Source organism: Danio aesculapii, chromosome 20 (genome assembly GCF_903798145.1).
Source record: "Danio aesculapii chromosome 20, fDanAes4.1, whole genome shotgun sequence".
Lineage (NCBI taxonomy): Eukaryota > Metazoa > Chordata > Actinopteri > Cypriniformes > Danionidae > Danio > Danio aesculapii.
In genome coordinates, this window is record NC_079454.1 from 18,375,365 (window position 1) to 18,400,720 (window position 25,356).

General features: G+C 35.1%; 1 protein-coding gene across 1 annotated transcript in view; it reads right to left on the reverse strand.

Annotated features, from left to right (window-relative positions):
- LOC130247738 (rho guanine nucleotide exchange factor TIAM2) overlaps positions 1-20,148 on the reverse strand; it is a 90,840-nt gene extending 70,692 nt beyond the window's left edge. The window contains 1 exon segment of the mRNA XM_056481172.1: positions 20,023-20,148. The gene's annotated coding sequence lies outside the window, so the exon portion shown is untranslated.
- Positions 20,149-25,356: the final 5,208 nt, after the last annotated feature.

Here is a 25,356-nt window from a genome sequence, read left to right on the forward strand (position 1 = left end):
AAAATCTGATCGGGACATCCCTAGTATTAAGTAAAAAGCTCTGCAGGGCCTCCTACGGCCTGTTTCCACTGACTGGTACAGTACAGTACAGTACAGTACGGTATGGGTCGGTACGGGTCACTTTTATCAGGCTTGTGTTTCCACTGCCTAAAGTGTACCAAGGGTACCCTTTTGATGGGTGTGGTGTAATGCAGTGGCAGTTTGTTCATGATTCAGGTTTCTGAAACAATTTGGTCCTGTGTTTTGTCAGGCTTCTCTTTTGTTTAGTTTTTTGCACTTCACTCTCACGTTTGTCCCTTTCTGAAAGGATCAGGTGTCGGAAATACTTCTATAATCATGTGCATGTTATTATCATCAGTTCAAGAAGTTAGTTATTTCAAATATAGACGCGATCTCGAGCTCCCAGGCTGTGAAAGTGAAAAAGATCGCACTTTTAAACAGGCATGTAAAACAACAACAGGACATGGCAGATTTTGTTCTTCTTGGCTTTGTGGCTGTTTCATCAAGACGACGACATGGTTTGATTGAGCTCGAGTCAACCATGGCTTGTTATTATGTATATATTATAATGGTGTAATGTCTCGGCTGTGTTTTTAAAAATGGGGTTCCTTTGTTTTCATTCTCCTGCTTCTGTGAGTGACGTATCTCTGTAAACCAATAGCGTTCAGCTGCGTGTCTTGCTCTGCCTTTTGGTACCCTTTATCCTGCTTTGCACCCTTTGCAAATGGTGACCAAAAAGTGGTGCGGTACAGTATGCTTTTAGGTACCTGTTGACAGTGGAAACGGCCATAAAAGCGTACCGAACCAAACTGTACCGTACCACTCAGTGGAAACAGGCCACTAGTAATCATGTCCTACTTCATAGCTCACCTAACCGGAAGTCCTAATAAGATAAACTTATTATTGGCTAGGGCTGCATGATATTGAAAAAAAAAAAAACTTACAATGCGATGTTTTTTATTTTCGGTGATTTATATTACTATATAGATTTGACCAAATAACTTGAATAGCTCTATTTTGAAAAAAAAAATTGACATTTATATTGAATGCGATTTTTTTAGAGTGCATCTGCAGAAAACATAATAGAATAATTACCAGCATAGATTAATACAGTAGAGCAACAAAATAAATGAAGGAGTCTTATGCTGCGTTCACACCAGACACAGATGAGCGAGTGATTTACATGTTAAGTCAATGCAAAGATGCAAATAGACATCCTGCAGCACGATTAGCATGAATGAGGTGGCAAATTTGACGCGCGAATGAAGTGAATACACTCTACATTTTCATACATCTATTTACATGCGAATAGCGCGATTAATTTGCGTGTGCCATATCTGATGTATACACAGCATAAGAATTGTTTTGTTTATAATTTATGATTGTGTCATAATCAAGCCCATACAAGAGCAAGCTCATGATTGGTTAACATGACATGAATGTCCGCTGAACTTTAGATTTTTCAACTCGAGCAAGTCAAACGCATAAAACACTCAACTCATTTGCGCAAATCGTGCCACAGGATGTCTATTTTCGTCTTTAGATTGACTTAACATGTAAATCACTCGCGCTTGACACTTGGTCTGGTGTGAACGCAGCATAACAGTATTCAGGTTCTGAATTAAAATAATCAAATGTGGAATGAAATTGTAAAGTCTTCATTGTATACACAATTAAATTAAATCATCAGTATTGGAAAAGCTACTCTACTTAAAATGTAGCTATACTACATTAAAAGCTACCATCTGATAAATGTAGCAAGCTAAGCTAAAAGCTAATTCGCAAAAGTACCTTAGCTACATATAATTAATTTTCATTAAATTAAAGCAACTTAAATCCAGGTCAGTCATATCTTAGTGATGAATAAAACTGTCGTCAATGAAACGTATGAGGCATAATTGTTCAGGAGTGCGTTTCCCAATCAACGACGTAACTCAAGGCTCAAGTATCAAAGTAGGATGCATCGTTTGGGAAAAGAACGATGTAGTGATGAGTGTTTCCCAAAGCTCGTAGTTCCTCTGTCGCATCGCTTGAACCATGTAAGTTATAACGTGAAACGCCTATAATAACGCTCTAAACGGGGTGGAGTAACAACTTCTTTAGAGAAGAACCCCTTAATTTATTTGTGCAGATTATATTGTTTTACAGGCACACGCATAAAAAAACAATATTAGTTTTGGTAAAAACATGCACTCACTTTCCAAATTAATTGAAATATATGTAAACAACACATATAGGACCCATATTTCCTTTACAAATATTATTATTGAGAACATTACATATTCTATTCTCAAAACATAAAATCACTTACAAAAGCTAACACGTATTCTAATATCATATATAAATCAGATAAAAGAATAAATAATGAGGCTATTTGTTAAGAAATTAAATTTGGTACTTATTAGGAAATAAAAAAAAATACTTTAATAATAATATTAATGATGATGACGATTATTAATATTATTATTATTATTAAGTAGGATTTTGTTTATTTATTTTATTTTTTTTAAGTCTACTTTTACAATTTGACACATGCAAACCACTACAGAAATGTTCTAACCAACAGGCCCATGTCAAATGCAGTATAGATACTTAATAAATAACCTACTGTTAATTAAAAGCATTAACGTATGCTATGGTTTTTTGTTTTTACAAACTTTAGAGAAGTAACGTAAATTCTGCTTTTAAATAATAGGTCACCTTTAGCTTTCGTCATGAGCCGCTGTGTTCAAAATGACATCAATGTTTTCAAAGTGCACTGCGAAGGGAGCGCAATTGTAAACATGAAGATCGTTAAAACTAAACTGTAAATATGCTTAGAAAACAAAATACAACTAAGAGTGATGACTTTTTTTTTTAAAAATGATTCCAAATTTAAATGTTAGAATGTTTTTAATGAATAGGGCATAGGGGGATAACTGGGAATAGAACACAGCCAGGAACTTTGATTCTCACTACAGCTCCAGAGGTGTAGTTGCAAGCACAGAAGTTTGCATCACAGTTTGCGAATGTTTGTTGGAACGACAGATTTAGGAAATGCCAAATCAACAACCTATGTTTGTAACGACACAACTTGGGACCTTAGTTGGCTAACGATGGCGTTCAGAAACGCACCCCAGTTCAGTTATTTACTGTAAATAATATGCTGTACTAAACAGAAACTAAATATAACAGCAAAAACTAAAAATCCAATAAAACCAGGTGTTACACATTTAAAATACTAAAGTTATATATATATTATATTATATTAATTTGAGTACTTCACTATTGTGTAGTTTAAAGACATCGTAGTACTTACTATAAATTACTATATTATTTTTTGAGCACAGCATCAGAAATAACGTTATTGCATCTTAACATGTACTTCTCGCAGCATGGTCACAAGGAATCCTGCTTCAGAAATAACTCCCTCAGTCATCAAGCAAACTTTTCGTGTTAGCGAAGTCAACGACCAGAGTAAGAGGTGGCAGTAACGCACGAAAAAGTTTGTTGTCGACCACAGTAAAACAGGTAGAAAAATAAATCATCATTCTTGCCATCATATGGATTTTCTTTCACTGGTTAGACACCAGTCTCACAGCTCCATGAATGTCGGTGCAGCCACTTAATGATCCGTGATCAGAAAAATGTAGCTTGTGTGGACGCTACTGCTCTACTTGCCTAAAAAATTGCTTCTCTACTGAAAAGCTATTTAGAAAGTAGTGACGCTGCCACCACGCTACTGAGAAATGTAGTTAAGCTAGTAGCGTCACTACAGCCCAACACTGAAAATGATTACTTTTTTAAAGCTACAAAATGCCATCATTTGTTGTGCCCAAATGCTTTAAACTCACTTAAAATGCTTACACAGTCACAGGCCTTCAAAACACACACAAGTGATAAACTTACATTTTTTACATAGTTAAACTGAAACGACTCCACCTGGACAACTATAATCCGGACTACACATTACAGATCCTACGATGTGACAATTGAGAATTCACACATTGCAATTTGATGCTAAAACGATATATTGTGAAGCATTAATATTAGAGCACATTGTCACTCTTTAAGTGAAGTTAACCCATAGGTTTTTAGTAATCTCCAATCAAAATCGGACCATTTGCTTTCATGTTTAGAGTGGCGGTCCTTCTCTGTCGACGTCACTTCAGCCACAATATACTTAACCATGCCCTTTTTACTATTAGTTTGCTATGAGGGAATGATCTGCAAAAAGAAAGCCCCACCCCCTACTCAATATTCCATTTCAGTACATCAACATACCAAAATAAAGGTCTTAACAACTTCCTGTTCACACAGACTTTATATAGTGTTGCATTTAACATCAAATACTTTTCAAAGCCCACAATGCGCTCAACTCAATTGAGTTTTCAGTTTAAGTTTGAAAAGCCTTTCTGTTCTAGCAACAGGCCTCCATAAATCTCGCCTGCGCTGGTCCAAGGGGCATGTGGTGACACTAATTGAGTTGAGCTGGGCTAAAATAAGCTGTGAAGATGTTATCCCGCCTACTCCAGTTTTGTACCATCGCCATGGTCTTTGAGCAATTACATGCTTCTGCTGGGCCTCAACAAGCGGCCCAATGTTGCGTTTGAGCCAGGCTTTGCCAAAAAAACAACAGAACTCAAGTAGCACCAATGCCTATCGCATTCCTCCATCACAAAGAAAGTGAGTCTCTGCGGACGAAAATAAGGGTTAATTAGGGAGAAAATCCAGCCAAAATTGCGCACGGCAGCAGTTCAGACAGCTGGGAACAGAGGGTCCTTCTTCCAGCCCACAGCACAAAGGCAACAAGGCACTTTAGAGGGTGGATTAGAGCTGAGAGCCCTCAATGACTAGCAGTGGAAAAAGGAAAACAGGAGAAACACGTAACGCATGCCAGGTCCAGCCTTTATTCTCTCTCCTCTTTTTTTTTCTTTGATAAAAGTTAAATGGCACACAACACTAATTACAGTACGTCTTCCAAAGCAAAACAAACACAAACAGCTGGCTAACTTAGTCAGCAAACATTTGACACAAAAAGCCTGCATGATTGGCTATTCAGACTAAAAAAAAAATAATAAAAAAAAAAAACACACATTAACATAACAAATATTGCCTAACCAGGAAAAAAAAAGATCATGCCTTCTGTATTCTGTATACTCAGCAAATATTTCTGTTTCGACCACAAAGCAAGCTCCAGTGGATTAATTGTGAGATATATTTTAGCAGTATTGTATTGTAAAGTGTTTTTCTCTCACATTTTAATCTTACTAACAGTATGTTGATGTTGAACTTATCGCATGTTTGCATGTATGCAAATCAATCATCGGATTTGTTTTCCCTTAGTACCATTAATAATTTAGTCAGTTGAATCCCAGCTGTTTCTATCATGGAAACAACTGTTAATTAATAGATAATGTGATCTATTGTAACCTTTCCATGTCAAAACTGTATGATAATAACTCTTCTTGTGGATAATATTACAAAAAGACTTCGCATTTTGTAGTAAACATTCAATTTCTGTTTAAATGTTTAAATTATATTTATACGGAGTAACAAATTAATGCCCACGTAAAATTGAATAATAATTTTTAGATATTGTTTGCTTAATATTTAATCTAAATGGAATACCTTTATCTAAATGTAAATGTAATAATATCATTATTAAAAAGAAGTACTTGCAAATACATTTAAAACACATGGAAAACAAGTCCCAATAGGAGTCAAATTTAATAAATGACGTAATATACTTAGATTTTGTCTAAAGTGACTAACAATTGAGGAAGCATTCAGTGATCAACAAGAAGAGGCAATACATACAAGTGCTAATAATACAAAATAACTCTTTGTGCTCAGAGAATTGAGTGCTAGATAGAGAAAAGAGTATGTCTACCAAGCGGCAACATCGCGCTCTCTCTCATGAAGCTAATACAGAAGTAGCTGAAACTGCAATTCATTGAAATTCCACTAGGCCAGGCTCCATAATAGAGCACATTTCTATTGACCCCAATGTAACAGCAGAAAAAAATAGGTGTTTACAGCCTGGTACAAAAAACGATTTTGGTGTATGTAGCTAATATTACACCATGACAACTGTGAGGGGGTGGATTTTTTTTAACTCATCTCTGTTATTTATATTAAGTTATATTAAATCTGCATAATTAAGGGCGTGGCCACTTGAATGATGGCTACGTCTGGTCGCAGTCACATTGTTCCGGTTGATTAGCCACTGAACTCCGCATATACATCGTATTTTTGTTTTGTTTTATGTGGCTTTACACTGTTAATTGCCTTTTGGAATTGTTTTCTACAATTATCAGATAATGTAGCATGCTGTGCACTTAGTAGTGCTCATAAACCATTCAAGTGCCCTCTATTTCCCAGGTGAGTGAAAATCTTATATACTGATATACCACATCTACAAATGTATTTGTTTTATTTAAGATCATTTATCATTTATTTTTCTTTAGACCTGTAATGCACTCCAGAATTTGACACTGTTAAGGTACAAAGCGTCTTGTCACTGTGGTGGCACTTTTATGGATCAGATTTTTACCTTTGATGAAGGTTCAATATTGTATCTGCAGGTTTTGAAAACCAAAGGTACATTTTGGTTTCCCATGGTACAAATCATGTCTTTAAAAGGTACAAACTGCAATGGTGCAAATTTGTTTCTCTGTTTTAGATACAATTCTGTCCCATAAAAAAGGTACTGCCCAAGTGACAAGGTTTGTACCATTTTTTCTGAGAGTGTAGAAAAATAAGAACAATGCTTAGTGGCTCAGTGTATGACAACAGTGTTTTTAAAAGTCTAAACACTTTATAGATTGAGTACACAACCAAGCACATGTGGTCCAAACACAAACGAGCCACAGGTAATGAAGTATTTCTCCCAAAGAAAAGCCTGTGTAAAGGCGTCTGTAGCTCCACTCATGCTCTGCGTCTTTGCCCTTTTTTAGTAACGCCCTGTCGGTGTGATGACGCGCAAACAAAATGTTGACAGTTGGCCACGCCTAATTGTAGCTTCATTTGCGCTCTTCAGATACCTATGGATTTTACGGTCTATGGTTTTTACAGGTGGTTTGTCAAGCCCACTTACCTATGTGAAGAACACTTGTACAATTATTTTTAGGAGATATGGGGTGATTGTAATAAAAGGGTCTGGTGCAAATGTGCAAAAATGTTGCAAGTGTCGGTTAAAGTGTCAGAGGGATGAAAGAGTGTGTTTTCTACAGGTGGTTTGTCAAGCCCACTCACCTGAAGCACACTCAGATTATATCAAATTATAAAAAATGTTAGTCAAAAAAATAGAACACTGAAGTTCATCTAATTGCATTCAACATCATTTTGATTTATTTGCAATTAAGTTAATGCAATCTTAATCTCTCAAATACAGTGGGTAAGGAAAGTATTCAGACCCCCTTAAATTTTTCACTCTTTGTTATATTGCAGCCATTTGCCTAAAATCATTTAAGTTCATTTTTCCTCTTTAACGTACCCACAGCAGCCCATATTGAGAGGAAAACACAGATTTATTAAAAATGAAAAACATGAAATGAAATTTCACATGGTCCTAAGGATTCAGACCATCAGTATAAATCGGCAGAAGCACACGTTTGATCTAATACAGTCTTTTTTGAAAAGATGCAACAAGTTTTTCACACCAGGATTTGGGGACCCTCTGCCATTCATCCTTGCAGATGCTCTCCAGTTCTGTCAGGTTGGATAGTAAACGTTGGTGGACAGCCATTTTTAGGTCTCTCCAGAGATGTTTAATTGGGTTTAAGTCAGGGCTCTGTCTGAGCCATTCAAGAACAGTCACTCAATTGTTGTGAAGCCACTCCTTCCTTATTTTAGCTATGTGCTTAGGGTCATTGTCTTGTTGAAAGGTATACCTTCGGCCCTGTCTGAGGTCCTGAGCACTCTGGAGAAGTTTTTCATCCAGGATATCCCTGTACTTGGCCGCATTCATCTTTTTCTTGATTGAAACCAGTCGTCCTGTCCCTGCAGCTGAGAAACACCCCAACAGCATGACGCTGCTATCCCCATGCTTCACTGTTGGTACTGTATTGGACAGGGGATGAGCAGTGCCTGATTTTCTCCACACATACAGATTAGAATTAAAGCCAAAAAGTTCAGAGAATCTTATTTCTCACCATGTTGGGGTCCTTCAGGCAGGCTTTAATGTGTCTAGCCCTGAGGAGAGACTTCCATTGGGCCACTCTGCCATAATGCCCCTACTGGTGGAGGTCTGCAGTGATGGTTGACTTTCTACAAGTTACTCCCATCTCTCGAATGCATCTCTTGAGCTCAGCCACAGTGATCTTTGGGTTCTTCTTTATCCCTCTCACTAAGGCTTTCTTCTCCGATAGCCCAGTTTGGCCAGAAGAAAGGATTCTAGTCATCCCAAACATCTTCCATTTAAGGCCACTGTGCTCTTAGAAACCTTAAGTGCCTCAGAAATTTTTTGTAACCATGGCCAGATCTGTGCCTTGCCACAATTCTGTCTCTGATCTCTTCAGGCAGTTCCATCATAATCTTCATGATCCTCATTCGCTCTGACATGCATTGTAAGCTGTAAGGTCTTATATAGACAGGTGTGTGGCTTTCCTAATCAAGTCCAATCAGTATAATCAAACACAGCTGGACTCAAATGAAGGTGTAGAACCATCTCAAGGATGATCAAAAGAAATGCACAACATCTCAGTTAAATATATGAGTGTCACGGCAAAGGGTCTGATAGAAGCATGTGACATTTCGGTTTTTCTTTAATAAATCTGCAAAAATGTCAACCATTCTGTGTTTTTTCTGTCAATATGTGGTGCTGGATGTACACTAATGAGGGACAAAATTAACTTAAATGATTTTAGCAAGTGGCTGCAATATAACAATAGGAGAAAAAAAAAATTTACAGGGGTCTGAATACTTTTCGTACCCACTGTATGTCTTTTCTTTTCTACATAAGTGTGCTAGCATTTTATCAAGGTTTCTCCTCCATCTAAATTTGGCTACACTCTCGTACCCAAGCCCAGACTAATTAGGTGTGTGCTATAAAATCAATAAGAAACCAACAATCAAGCCCACTGCCCTTGTGCTCATTGTAGCGTGACCTTTGCAGCTGAGAGCTCACAAAGCTTCATTAGTATTCGGGCGGATGGGAGGCATGAACTCTGCGGCTCAAAAGGTCAATGAAGAATGGCACATTATTACAAACAAACTAGACATATCTACATCATCTATTTTTACCTTGGTTTGCAACAGGTCTGACATTTAACTAATATACACACCACCTAAATTATAACTGGGTTATTACTGAACTTTTGATTCATATTTTAAATGAAGCTGCACCTATATAGTGTGATTATTATAACGATTTTACTGCTTTTAAAGGTAAATAATTTTAAATAAGATGAATGATTTAATCCTGATATGTGAAGAATTAATCATTTGTTGAAACTTACTGCCTCAAAACATTTGTGAAAACTAATTTTACACTGAAAACAATTATTCGTTGGATTTACAATTTATTTTTAAGCTAAATGGTTGCAAACTATTTATATGAGCTAAATTTAAACAAACAAACTAAAATAAAATTTAGTAATGTTCAACATAAAAATGTAGTAAATCCAATGAATCTCTTTTTTAGTAAAGTAAAACTTAGTCCACATGAAATCAAAATTTATGTAAATCAAACTGAAAAAAAGTCTGCAGCAACTTCTAACTCATAGGATATAGGAACTGTTTTGTGATGATCTCTCAGTACTACTCAGTTCTTAAAGTCCTTATCTCGACCCTTCAATCACAATATTGATTATAATTTAAATTTAAAAAATTTACAATTGTGACATGACCACAAAACAGAGTGTCAGTTTTATAATAATAATAATAATAATAATAATAAGCTTCCCATTGATGTATGTCACTAGCTATGTTTGCATCCAAATATGTGAATTAAATTTATGCGCAAAACTGAAATACTGCATAAAAGATGTGCAAATAAAGCAGCATTTCCATCCAACGAGTCCAAGAAAACAAAATCGTCACTTTCTGATTAACTGGCACCAAATAATAAATATAAAAATGGAATTTGCTGCGGTAGGAGAAGCTGCATGAATCTTTTCTTTCTTTAGTAAGTTACTTGCACCTCAGAAGACAAATGCCGACATGTAATGAATGTGTGATGGCGTTTAAAGGCTAGAAACGCGAAGCACAGACGCTCTTGACTGTTCTGGATGTAATTAGCAATAATAATAACGTAAAAGTAATACTGAAATGCTTAAGGCATTTTAGAACGACCAAAATAACTTTTCAGATGTTTTACAATGTGGTCAGCCTGCTGGTTTCTCCTTTAATGTTCTCATTCATGTTTTTATCATCACATGATCTCTTATAACAAAATCACATGACTTTTAAATGCGCATACTGGAATTTTTTCTGTAAAAGTGTTTTATCATAGTTTATGCACATTTTTTCCTATCAAATAAAAAGTTTATTCTACTCAGTTATCATTTTCAAAATGTATGCGCATCTTGGCATTTCTATCAACCGTTTTTTCATGCGCATATCCAAAATGTGTGTAAAAATAGGTGGATGGAAACATAGCTATTGTTAGGATAGGACAATACTTGGCAGAGACAGGACTATTTGAATATATGGAATCTGTGGTTTCAAATAAACAAAGTACTGAATAAAAATCATGTTTAAAGTTGTGAAATTAAGTTCGTAGCAACGCACATTGCTAATCAAAAATTTGGTTTGATATATTAAGATTTTACTCCAAAATTTCTTCATCAAACATTACTTAATATTCTAATGAATTTTGCATTAAAAGAAAAGCTGATTGATAATTTAATTTAGACTTTTTTATTCTATTCCTATTTCCTATAAAAATACCAGAGCAACATCATACTGGTTTTGGGGTCCAGGGTCACAATTTGGTTGCAAACAAGTCACATAAACTCCAATCTTTATAAGTGCTTTTTAGCTATTTTTATAGTTGTGGATGATGGTTTCTTTCAGCTCATCTTGAACCAAACCACAGACTCTGTTCACCACAATGGTAAGCCTACAAATTTCTAACAGCAACCTCTGTAAATCCCAACACAGCACAAAATTAACACTTTAATGTGTCTCCGAATTACTCTTGTGCAAAAAAACACACACAATAACACATAATAATTGTAACGAATAGCTATTTTACTTAAAAAAAAAGTGAATAAACGCATTGTGACTCTTGTCTTAACTTAATTATTATAATTATGCACAGTCCATTTACTAAATAATTGTAATAATAATTAAACTAATCACTTTTTACAGTGTATTCTCCTTATACAGTCTGACGCAAAGAAAGCAGAGAAAAAAATATGAGCTTCTACTCAGACAGTTTAAAAGGTGCAGTTTGTAGGATTATCAAACCAGGATAGTGGTTGAACTAGGTATTGCAGTCCAAATTCAAAATATCGGAGACACATGCAGGTAGCCAGATTGACAACATTAACTGGAGTGAGGGTGTCTGACAATCAACCCTTAAGCTTCTCAGCTAATGTTTAAATTTATAATATTTGAATTTTTTACTAATTAAAAACCACCTCATGTGTATTTTTAAAACTCGGAATCTGCGTCTCATTTCGGAGGCTGCTACTGTCTTCTGGAATTTTAATTTTCGGTTATGACATGAAATGAAATATGCTACTCTATGCTACTATAAGTCGGTAAACTGTAGGGATCCTCAATTTATTGGTGGTTTCTGAATTGTCAAAACACCTCTCAAAACACTTTTTTCAGACATTTTATATTTGTACATATGTAAATTACTGTTACACCTATTTAAGAACATTCGAGCTGGTTTAAGTTCTTAGCTCTTTCCTTTTTATTTTATTAAAACGATATTCAACTTGTTTGTTAATTAAATCCCACTGCTATTTAACCTAATGGTTTTATGTAACAGTCAAGTTGCATGTAGATTTGCTATGTGAAGGAAATTATTTTTGTCATGCTGATTTATGAAAAATCATGAATATAGGTCTATATATTAACCTTGCAATTTTAAAATTACTGCGTTTATTCCTTTGCGTAGACTATTCAGTTCATAAGATCAGTGCAAACTTAACTAAAAATCTAGAAAATAAAATAAGTTGTTGACTGTTTAAAAATATAACATTTTGAAATATTTATCGGCTGATAATAATCATTATCAAGCACTGTGCATGCTTGGTTGACACTCAATCGTAGATACAAGCTCGATGACTGAAAATTTTGGATGGAGATCAGATGTACAAAAGACATTACAAGCACTGTGCATGCTTGGTTGACACTCAATCGTAGATACAAGCTCGATGACTGAAAATTTTGGATGGAGATCAGATGTACAAAAGACATTACAAGCCCAAATGACGCCTGGACAGATTTCAGCTTCTGAAACATTATACCAAACCTCAGCATTACGTTTCTACGCTGCAGCTCCATGTGCTTGCAATTTACCAACAATTATTAGGTGCATTAGCGTCACTGAATAAACTTGGCATGTCAGATTTCCAGGTGCAGGTAACTGGCTCTTACGCTCAATTGAAATCAGACAACAGAGCTAATTTGTCACAATCAAAAGATGAAATCTAACTGCTTGTCAGCAATAAATGTAGTGTATAGCGACTGCAGTAGGAACAATAATCCATTGCCATCAGTTAACAACAAGCCACAACCAATGACGTTCACTGATGTCACACAATGCATTGTAAGGAGCCAAGTGTGAACATGCACAAACGTGATTAAGATCTCGATCTTCAAGATGGTGGAGAAGATTTTCAGCATGTTCATTAATTGGTAAAAGAAAAAATACTTATTTTTAGAAAATATTTGTCGCATATTTCAATCTAGTTCATGAATCCAATAACCAATTGTAAACTATTTAATTAAAAAGTTAACAAATTAATTAATGCATTTAATGAATCTAAAAGTGTCATGTGGTGCAACTAATCCTTCCTAGATTTCACTTTCTTTTTTGCAGGAATTTGTGTAGACCAAAAATTGCATTGCATGCAATATATAAGAATTAAATTGGGTGGAGTTAAGTAGATTATGAACAACAACCATTAAAAACATTTAATTTCACCGCTTAACCATTTTCTTTTCCAAAATGACTTTTTCAGCATTAGGTATGGTTACCGAAACACTTTATTGGTACCGGTGCTAAATTATAAAAGACGATCGATAATCTCTGATCTTAATGTTTCTGCAATCAGTACTGGAAAATTATTGCTAAATAAATGTTACCTACAGTAGCATAATTTAACTGACCAACCTTTTCTAATTTGCTATGTTTTATATCTGTCTGTATTGTTGGCAATCTCACGTGAGAAATGTTTGTCTTGTTCCATCCAATACAACAGTGAGGGTGTCAAGTATAAGCTTAACGCCTATACGCTGCCAATAGGCAAGCCATTCAATAAATATGATTTTACTGTGTTTTGGGTTATAATGTATATTTTACTATAAAAACTAAATGTAGCATGTCTCGTTGTTATTTAAAACATGCAATTCATAACACACCAGAGCTGTAGGCCTGTGTATGCAGTGTGTAAACTTACAGGAAGGTGTTGGTCAATAGTCATATGCCACCACGATATTGAACTCCAATATCTCTGAGGGAGATTATGTTACCAGCCAATATGAACTTGAGAGATTTTACAAATAAAAGGTAGGCTATTTTAAAAAGGAACAACACGCAAATAACAAAACAAATAAAATTGGTCATGAGGAGTTCAGCACTTAATCTTGCCAGTGTATGCTGTGTAGCGTGTAGGATATAGCGCCCTTATGCAGCATGTGTTGGCAATTCCTGCATGACTGAAAGTGAAAGAAAAAAGAGGAAAAGAGGAAACCCCCACCCTCACAGTGATACCGGTATTATCGGTGTTGTCACATGTCGATTAACCGGTGGGGAAATTTCCTCACTGTCACAACTATACTTAACAGGTGCCAAAAACGTTGAGGCGTCGTGTGGCTACATATTTATATGACCATCATCTTCACTGTATGCATAACAAAACAAAGCCTATAACATAACTGCCTCCTTTCATTTTCAGAAAAATAGGAAACATACCCTCTCTTTTGCTGAATATCAGTTTTAATAATCAATAATGGCCATTGTAAAAGTGTATCGTACAACAAGTTTATACATTATAAGAAATAACGGCAAGCAATCAGTCAAATATGTAGAACCAGTGAACGCGGATACATTAATTAATATATAAAAGTTATCTTTGCACTCAGCCAAAACGTTACTCGAGAACAAGTAATAGACCAAAGTTGGGGAATATGTTGTTAGATATAGACAACAAGATGAATTAAATAGCACGTTTAACAAATATAGTGAGATTAGATTCAGCGGTACATTCTTGATGAACCGTTCGATGTGTACAGCTCTCACCTGGGGAGCTGTGCTCAAAGCATCCGCTGACTGCCTGCAGCGCATGCCAGAGAGTGTGTGTGGTCATGTTATGTGCATTTTCAGAAGTGTAGTGTGGACAGAGAGCTGTTCAGAAATGCTAGATGAAACGCCAGTGTGGACGTGGACCGTTTTCGTTCTAAAACACTGTTTTAATACTAAAATGTATTAGTTTAAACGGGGCCTGAGAGTCATTTCCAACTGTTGCAAACCATTGTACACTATTTTACAGAAAAATTATTTATTTATTTGCTTTGCAATTATTGGTTTCATGTTATTTTACATTTAAAAAGTAATAATAAAATAAAGTGTTGTTAATTCGGTTTTATTTTTTTTAATAAACTACAAAAAGTATCGATAATGTACTGAACCGATAATTAGCATCAACAAAAATAGTAATACTGGTAAAACCTTTAAGATACCCATCCCTATTCATCATTAAATTTTAATTTAATCAAAATCATCAATTTAAAATTGTGAAAGAAAACTAAAAATAGTTTGACAACAGCACAACAAAATCTGTTATTTTATTTTATTTTTTTACTTTTTTCCGTAAAATAAAAACTGGGTTTTTTGAAAAAATTGGGGTTTGATTTTTTTTCTCCTTATGGCTCTAAATCTTCCACATTACTTCAGAACACTTGAAACAATAAGCACAAGTTGGATAAACTATATTTTTAGGGAACTAGACAGCCCCTAGTAACTGTCTACTTCAATTCTATGTATAGAACGAGTCTTTTTCGGCCATTTGGTTTGGCAAAATATGAGTATGCATGAACGATCATGACAGAATTTATATTTTTGGTTGAACTATTCCTTTAAATATCTACTTTCCGTCCATCCCAGGCCTCCTTAAGTAAACATTTTTGGAGGATGATGCCAAATATAGTGTTTCAGATGCACACTGTCATGGCCAAAACTCCAACTGCAGCTGAAAATAAATCAGAGTACACGTTTCATATGATGTGGCTGCTCTGATCAAAAAAAGCCGGTTTGGTAAGATGCCAGAGGAGCGAGTGGTGGTGATTATGGGGTAGTGTTTCCACGACAGATCCACTCTGGTATAAACCTTCTGCTTTTGATGCTGACAAATGTATACACCAGAGTTTCTCAACTGGTTGGGTCGTGATCCAAAAGAGTGTCACACATTTTGTTTTTTGTTTTTGGAATACACACCTTTGAAAGTTGTTGATGCCCATTTCACTGTTAGTTCAAGTACATGAGAAGTGTACGTTCTCCTTCTTTAGTGCCTGTGCTCAGATACTGTAAGATGTTGAAAGGCAATGCCAATATTCTAATGTAATATTTGTTATGAAATAAAATCTCACCCAAAGGAAATTTACTTTCCGAACTGTCAGCCGTTATACTATACTCATAGCACACACTCTTCAATGCGCAATTGTAACACGCACCATGTGTATGACTTCATTATACAGTAAATAAAGAGCAAATAAATTGCCAATGTGCAAATTCAATGGTTTTCTGTAAATAAATGATGTTACTATTAATGATTTAGCTGGTTTTCCTTTATAGATACTATTGGTGTTGTGTGTTATTTCCTACTATGCATTTCTTACTTCTGATGAACACAAAACAAGATGTTCTGAAGTGATATGGCAAAAATGCAATCTCGATAAATATTTTCCATGTTGAACAATAATGATACATATTTTGATAGAAGTTGTTAATAGGTATGGGCCGTTATACGTTTCTGATGGTATGATAATCTTGGATAAAAATTTCACGGTTTCACAGTATTGTGATTGGTGCTCGATATTCTTAAATGTCCGTGTAAAAACTAAACTTTTTTTTCCTCTCTCTGTCTTCAAACACAATATATTTTATTTTGAGAAACATTAATAATATTTTGGAGCAGTAAACATGTCAGGCTAAATAATTCAAATGAATCATTGACTTCAGCTGTCTTTATTAGTTTCAAAAACACAGCATCTTTGGATTTCTTTTCTGCTGGAGATACTGTTGTCTAACTAAAAATCGTAAATAAAAATGTCTTACACATACCTTAGGAACAGTATAGTAGAAAATTTTGGCAGTTTTAAAACCTTGACTTTTCCAAACCTTGGTATACCTTAAACGGTTATCATCCCATGCATAGTTGTTAATGCTTCCAGATTTAAAAGAGTACCAAGCCACAAAAATTAGAGAGTCCATTAAATGGATTAACATATTTTAAGCCGATAAATTCAATATCAAAACACTTTTAGAATCCCATTGTTGCACATTTCTGCTGTGTGATTGGCTCTTAGATCATTATAGAGTAAAAAAGTCTAGAGCATTGTTATTGACATAAATTTTATAGCAATTTGATATAATATTGTTTATCAGCCCAGCATTATTCTGAATAATGTTGGGATAATAGCGGTTTTCATTGCCTATGTTTTGAACTATCACATAAAGAAATGCTTAATGGCAATGTAAAAGTCCTCATACATTTTGAAAATGTGCATAAAAAACACATGCACACAACTAAGTACAATAAACTTTTACCATAAAAGTTAATAAGAAATAAAATGTACAAAAAAAAAAATGTACTGAATAATTCCAGTGTGTCCCATAGTCCCATATTGGCTTCTTCAAATGCTCAAATTCCATTTTCCTTTTTGATATTCAGTGTCAGCTTATCAGAAAGTAACAATTTTGTTTTCTCTTTGGATGGAAATGAAGCTTTATTCACCATTTCAGGGCTCTAGAGTGTCACCAATTATGTTGCATATGCATCCAAATTTCTCAAAAAATAAATTAATTAAAAAAAAAAAAAACACCAGAAATGTAGTTCAAACAGACACACATTAGACCCATGTCGTGGTTTAAACCAATCAGATATATTGAAGGGCGATAAGTTATGTTTATGACACTTGGCTAAACAGAATTTCCTCCAAAAAAAAGATACGAATCATGTCCTGCCAGCAAGGTCTCAAAAACACAGCTCACAAGATCAAAGGACTCATTTTCAAATGCAGATTCAGTGGTTCATAAATACATCTAACATAACTCATATATGTATGAGGAAAGTAATCCATGAAATTTATATGTACATAATTGTGTAAAAATTGTAAATGTATTTAGGTAAGATATATGTGCGCGCATTTGTAAAATATATTTTTGCTTTTTACTTGTGGATTTATGAATTGTGTTTTGAATGTACAAATTGGAGTTGTGGATTTATGAATTGTGCATTTATGAATTTTATTAATGCAAATGTAATACTTAGGAGCTCTATACGTGTAGTGCCTGTTGGGCAGATTGCTAGTTTATAAGTCAATATTGCCTATATACAGTAGATAGCGATTTTTAAAAAGTGTGTTAAAACCTAAAACTGTGTTAAATGCGATGCTGTTGAAAATCGAATCTAGCATGGGCGAGTTCTTTCAATGTATGTGCATGTTAAAGATATATATATAGATATATATATATATATATATATATATATATATATATATATATATATATATATATATATATATATATATATATATATATATATATATATATATATATATATATATAAAAATGGGGGAAAGCGGCTTAATGACCATAGGAAAATGTGGGTCCCATGGCCAAACCAGTTGAGAAGCACTGGTATAAACTGAGCTTCCTCTACCAAATCCTGTGTTTCATTCATCTGCAGCTGATGCTTTGAGCACCATTCACCTCAATCCACTCTGGGAATCCAGCTGGTCTATGGAGGCTCTTGAAGATCAATAACAAACACTATGAGATGGTGACAACAAAGAAACGCACACACACACAAAGCCAGCGGATGGGGGTGGTTAAATCTCAAAGATATAATAAAATGGCATGAGGACCCTTTGCGGGCAACATGTGGTGGATTTCGTGCAGTGTAAATCATTGATGACTTTTGTCCTATAAGCTTAAGGCCCCTGCTATTAAAGGACATATGGATGAAGACTATACTGCTCAGCGTTACTAATTGGACTTTAACTGGCTATCATTGAAATGAATGGAGGAAAATCACATTAATAGCAGGCTTTTATTTAATACCGAGCCCACTGGGACAGGACCTGTGACATTATAATCTGATCGCTCAATGCCCTTCCTGCACATATGAGTGTCAGCAGTACAATGGTTCTTCCATCACGTTTATTAGATAGCGAATTTGGGTGATCTAATATTTCTTCCCAAACACTCTCTGTGACCATTGGCTAGGAAAACAGGTAATACACCAAAACTCACACCATTGGTTCAGCTAATGCCCCATTACATACATACATACATACATACATACATACACATAACTATATACATACATACATACATACATACATACATACATACATACATACATACATACACACATATACATATATACATACACACACACACACACAAAGCAATATGAATACACAAAGACTGAATAGCTCTGTTTGGAAAGAAATCATTAATTTAAATCGACTGGGGTGATTTTTTAAGAGTGTGAATATTGTATAAAAAATAATAACAAATAGTAAGCAAAAATAACTACAACAGAGCAAAGAAAAAGTACAACAAATAATAATAAATTTGTTCCATGTCGCTTTAAAAAACAACTTTCTGGATAAAATCAAAAGGGTTTGAAAAGGGTGTGCACAGACTCATGCACATGATCTGCCCTGTGCTGTTGTGCCTCTCAACCAGCGTGGACAGTGTGTGTGTGTGTGTTAACATAAACCAGTTTTCTTTCACTCTAGTGGAAAGCATGTTAACATTGTCTGAATCATTTATCACATATACTGTGCTCAACACACCATTCACCATATTGACTAAATATAAATGTAAATAAATTGTAGTGAACGGAAAATTCTACAGAAATAGGGCTGCACAATAAAGCACATAAGATTATATGTTGATTTATTATGCAGTAGAGAACATTTGCACATTTCCTTGAACAGAAAACCTAATGAGTAGCTAAAGTGCAAATTAATGTCATTAAAAAGGCAGATCTATATTATTGGCGGAAGTGGGTGTCATTGTAATTTGCATTGCAATTTTCAATGCAAATGTTATCAATGTTTGGAGCATACTAGCTTATAGTTAACCTTAAGGCTAACATTGTCATAACAAAAGCCAAAAAACATCATGCAGAATCAAAATTTGACAAAAGCAAAAATATTTTCCAAATATTATATCTTCGTTTGAACAGTATTTCTACCTAAACAAGAATATTTTAGAAACATAGTGTTGCATTTTACTTTAAAATAAAGATAATTTTGTTTCATATTTGGCTATGATGAACTGACAACCACACATTTGTTGTTTCTTGAATATATTTACCACAGATGCTACTTTGCACTGAGCATACTGTCTAATGCTGTTTATTAATATTGTGACAAGCAGCGTTGTGACACATTAGAAATGACTTTTGTGACACATTACACATTAGACTTTTGACTCATATTGATGTTTATAGAAAATTTTCAAATACAAATACTATAATCTATTATCGTCAAAAACTTAATGTACCCAACATAAAAGTGTGTTAGGTTCAACTTTGACAACTCCAAACTCAAATTTCGCAGCCTTTACGAACAAACAGACATCAAACACAGTGCTCGAAAAATGAAGAAAAGTTTTCTACTCACCAGAGCTGAACTGAACTGGTCGTTAATCGCTGCAGTTATGTTTAGACGAGAAAAATCCTTCAATATGGCATCATCATCGTCTTCACCTTCTTCTAGAACAAGCACACGTCGTCCTTCTGCCTTTGAGCGCGGAACGCCAAATGACCATCATGAGCCAAAGCGCGCGCTGAAACCACTCCTCCAAACAGTCTCCAAACCGTCTCCAAACAACCCACTTGAAAAACACTGGGTTGTTATTCGCATTCCTCTTGATATTAGTCGTTATTATTCAGCTTTAGTGGAGTGCACGTGAGTAAAGTTACTTCACGCACTGTTTATTTTCACTGTGTGGTCCGAATGTTTGTAGTCGGTTATTTTCACTGATGAACATGAATTTACTCTTTTTTTCTCCTCACTGAAAACCATTTCCTTCGAACATTTTTATATCGTGAGCGTGATGAGTTTAGTTTGTAGTGACATGAGTGGACGGTTAAAGGGATAGTTCATCCCAAAATTATTTGTGGTTTACTTACTACTTTCAAACGTTGACAATGTTCGTTATGTTAACTCCCAGAGAAAAAAAACGAATGTCAATGGTTACAGGTTTCCAGCATTTATCAAAATATTTATGTGTTCAACTGAAGAAAGAACCTCAAATTTTCAGTTTTGGGTGAACTATCCTTTGTGTGAAATTACAAATGAATGGGAAAATTAGCACTCCTATTATAGGCTATTTTAAAGGTTTTGGATGTCTCCTAGATGAAAACATACAAGTAAAACAAAACACTTACATTTTTTCATAATAGCTACACACACACATGACATCATTTTTCAAGGATTGTGTCCGAAAGGGCTGAAAGGTGCCTGAATCCCAATCTTACTTCCCTTACTTAAATTTTACCACACAACATCATAAGATGCTAATATTAGGTTAGATTTAGGTCATGACATCAGGTGACCAAAATTCAGTGTCTAGCCAGGATCTAAGTACGTTATCTTGACATCCAATAACGCTGTTGATATTTGATTGATTTTAGGTTGTGTTGGAAAGTGACCAAAATCCAACGTCTGATAGATGTCATAGTGGTAACGTCCACACAACGTCAAAGTGGAACATGATTAGATGTTGATATTTGTTTGATTTTAGGTTGGACATTGACGTCGACCTGACGTTGGGTACTGACGTCAACCAGATTTTCATTTTCAAACAAATACATCTTCCACACAACATTGGGGTACAACGTCAATATGAATTCATGTTGACGTCCTGTGCCTGTGTAACCGGTTCTGCGTTGTGTTTTCTTTGTTTTATGGAGGAATGACCAGACAGACATCTGCAGTTGTGACGGCTCTTTACTCACTGATAATAAACAAAAAGCACAGCTTTTACAGTGTGTCTTCGCCCTTACAGCTTTTCTCTCCCATGTGCAGTCAGTGCAGAAAGGGGAGAGATGGAGAGAGAGAACAAAACTCCAAACAATATCGACAAAGTGACAAAACATACCTGATAATAAACAAAAAGCACAGCTTTTACAGTGTGTCTTCGCCCTTACAGCTTTTCTGTTAAAGGGAAAGTGCAACGCGTTTAGCATTCACATGTTTAAGTTAGACAAAAATAAATCAAAACCTCAATTTTAGTGAAAACACAAAAATAGTGAAATATATATGAAAAATAAAGGTAGAAATATTATTTAAACATTAAAACTAGCTTCAAAAGTTATTTATAAAGTAAAGATGATTTGGGATTAATTAGAGCTTAGCAGACACCCACCTCTCCCATGTGCAGTCAGTGCAGAAAGGGAAGAGGCGGGTGCAAAACAGGAAATTAAACAACGCAAGCTCCCTTAGAAATTTAAAGGAGAAGACGCACACACTAACAAACACCTCAGGTATACTTAATAAACATGTAAGGTAAAATACATATTTTGTGTAATTCTATACATAAAGTGAATTATAATTTTCATACCTGTTACACCTGCAATGTATTTTGTCCAAGAGTTTTATCACAGAAACAGAAAAACATTTTTTAAAAATCTTCATCTTCGTATCTGTTGCTAATTTTTATTTCCCACAATCCTGTTTTTCATTACTGATAATCTAAAGAATGAAAATGGCTACTGTTAGCTGCACTTGCTGGTGATTTTGTATTTGAAAGTATATTTTTACCAACTTCTTTCTGGTTTAATTTTGAATTAAGTACTAATTGAAGCTAGAAAGTACATTTATATTAGGGAATAAGGATAAGCCCTTCCCAATGGTAAAGTCTAGATAGGATACAGCTGCAAATACGCACAGCAATGTAGCATCATTTCTGTGATTTTGGTTAACAATTATTCATATTTTTGCAGTAATGTGACAGCTGGGTTTAGAGTTGGGGTAGGGGTAGACGTTAAAAAATAACATTTATTGGGTAATTTAATTGATAACATAATACTCGTTAACTTCCGGCTGCAACCGTATCTGATCTATAGCAACAATCCTTCCCAATGGAGCACAGTGTGCGACACTAATCAATTTCTCTGTGCAAATAATCAGGGGAACCTGATGTGTCCATCAGTTGTAATCAAAAATTGAAATCGAAATTTCTGCTTTATATACCTGCAACATTTCAATCATTAATCTTTGCTAAGTTGTTCTGTTACTATGTTCATTAATGGTTAAATATGAATAGATAATTAGACAACAGTTTCGTTTGCCATTATATTTTATGATTTGGTTCAAGTCATATATGTTTCATGCTATTCAAGAAGCACTGGAGGAATTTTGCAATTGAGACAGCACTTAAAATGCCCTACTCTCTGATCAGTGCCATAACTATTGAATAAGACATTGAGACACACCCTCAAAGATTTGTTCAAAGATCTAGTGTCTCTAAACACCTCCTTTCCATGGACTTACTCTGATCTGATTGGTCAGAGTCATACCAGTCTGTTGTATTTATTTGGGCATCAGTTTTACTAACTAGCTGATCAGCTATCTCATGCCAATTGGTAGCTTCCACCTGGGGATACTCTTCCCGAGGCCCTCAGACTATGCAGAGTCACTGATTCGACCCAAGACCAACGACGAGATGATCCCAAGGTTTCCATATCCTGGACCTGGCCGAATCCTGAACAACTACTGCGATGGTCATGGAAAAGTGGAGAACATGAGACTGTTTCCTGTGATGCTCCAGAGACAGACGAGTCTTCGCTGAGGCCAGCTTCCAGCCTCCTCCACTGAGACTGCAGCTCTGCACAAGACATTTGGCCAGCGGAGAAATTAAAATGGTCGTGCCCAACTGAGCCTGGTTTCTCTCAAGGTTTTTTTCTTCACTTCCGCCTTTAGTGAAGTTTTTTTTCCCTCTCCGCTGTCGCCACTGGCTTGCATGGTTTAGGATCTGTAGAGCTGCGCATCGTTGGATTTCCTCTTCAGTATTTGGACTCTCAGTAGTGATTATTAAACCACACTGAACTGAGCTAAACTGAACTGAACTTAAACACTACAAACTGAACTACACTGTTCCTATTTACTGTGACCTTTTATGTGAAGCTGCTTTGACACAATCTACATTGTATAAGCGCTATACAAATAAAGGTGAATTGAATAGCTTTTTGATTTAGTGGCTAATTCATATGAATTTGTAAAATTTCTTTTGTACCTTTTTGTATGATTTGCTCATTCCAAATGATGGTTGGGTTTAGGGGTGGGGATTGGTGCCACGCCTACTTTTAAAAGTCATACATTTTTGTACGAATAAATTATACGAATTAGCCCCCAAACCTTCATCATAAGCAGAATGCGTGCGATTCTCAGTGGTAACTTTTGTACTTTGTTTGTGGTTAGTTAAGGGAAATTGATATTGCGTTTCTTTGTTTTTATCTATATTGGGTCAGAAATAAACCAATAGCTAAGATGCCACCAAACCAAAAAATAGGTCTGTCACAATAATCAATATATCGACTTATCGCACAACACATGGATATGACCTGTCAATTTTGGTGATGCAATATATATCGACCATACATAAAAACTAATTCTGGCTACATTTTAGCTGATTAAGTAACTTCTCTGTATTTATTGGAGGTGTCAGTGTCAGTATGGTTTAAAAAAACACTATTTCCTATAAAGTACTATGGTTAATTTTCATGTTGGTGTCTGACAACTGAAAATAGATCTGATAGCAGATATCGCAGCCTTACGCTTTGTTAACATTTATTATTATTTATTTGTTTAGGATATACGTTTTCACATTCTGATTACAATGTCTTATTAAATTGTCACAATTAAATTAAATATTCTTAAGAATTAAATATGATGTGTTCTTTGGAAGAGTGTACTTAAATTATGATGCTATCCTATTGTCATTCTGGCATTATACAATGAATGGCATAAAATGGTCATAAAATAACAATAATATTGTTTATTGCAATATATTTTGGTGCAATATATCATACAACAAAAAACAGATATCGTCACTGGCCTACTGAAAAATAGCATATTTAAGATAAATGGGTCAAAAATCTCCCTGCACAATTCAACAGAATCTCCCTAACTGTCATGATTACAGCTAAAATGTGAAAACAAATGAAAAGTGTCAAATGACATTTGAAAACAAATGAAAAAGCATTGCATTTAGATCTGCATGTCTTTTTAATCTTGTTTGTTAAAACCATGAGAACAGTAACCACATTTCAATCACACCCATTTCATTTTAGTTTGCTGAGTGATTGTTTTCTGCCACATGTGGACAGTTTAATGAGTTGATTGTATAACAGTGTTCTCAGCACATACTGTACTAAGCAGAAGCTATGCAAGTGATGTTGTAGGGTCACATAATAATGACAACATGATGGATGTGGCAGAATTACATTCATACTGGATATATAACACACTTTTAACAGTTGCAAGAGCATTTCTTATTGAAAAAAACACCTTCTCTGAGAGTGTTTATTTTTTATGACCTGTGTAATTTAAACTTTCCATGCCATATGATACAGTAAGCTGTAACCAATGTAAGCTTACCCCTTACATAACAGGTGTCAAACTCCTGGAGGACCGCAGCTCTGCACAGATTAGTTCCAACCCTAATTAAACACACCTGGTCAAACTAATTCCTCAGGCTTGTCCTTCAGGCCTGTTTGAAACCTACAGGTAAATACGTTGGAGTTGGGTTGAAACTGTACTGGGCTGCGTTCCTCCAGCAACTGAGTTTGACACCCCTACCTTACATCATTCCAAATATGTATGACCTACTACTTCTGTGAAACAGAAACTATTTCAGAGAACAGCTTAAATTTCAGAGTTTCCTTCCAAAAAAAGCTATTGTATTACTGCAAGACTTAAAGGAACACTTTTTTGGAAATAGGCTAATTT